The 228-nt window shown below is 49.1% G+C and overlaps 1 protein-coding gene across 1 annotated transcript in view; it reads left to right on the top strand.

The window, feature by feature from the left end:
- LOC119585359 overlaps positions 1–228 on the top strand; it is a 47,005-nt gene that overhangs the window by 32,247 nt on the left and 14,530 nt on the right. The window lies entirely within an intron of this gene.

Here is a 228-nt window from a genome sequence, read left to right as displayed (position 1 = left end):
GACGGGGCTAGAGAGAAAAAGGAGCGAGAGAGTCTTCTTTCCTGAGTCTCCGAGGCAGCTTCTCGAACGCCCGCCATTAAAGCCTTGAATGAAGCCATGATAGCCGATAGTACTCCCCATTCTGCTGAAATAGGAGACAAAGGAGGAGGGGGAGAGTGAAATGTTCGATATGGGCACTTAAAATACTGATATCGGGCGCAGGTATATTCTCACACAGGGATCTCTGAA

Source organism: Penaeus monodon, chromosome 19, assembly GCF_015228065.2.
Source record: "Penaeus monodon isolate SGIC_2016 chromosome 19, NSTDA_Pmon_1, whole genome shotgun sequence".
NCBI classification, from domain to species: Eukaryota; Metazoa; Arthropoda; class Malacostraca; order Decapoda; family Penaeidae; genus Penaeus; species Penaeus monodon.
The sequence above is the reverse complement of the archived record's forward strand: the minus strand, read 5'-3'. Positions and strand labels throughout refer to the sequence as shown.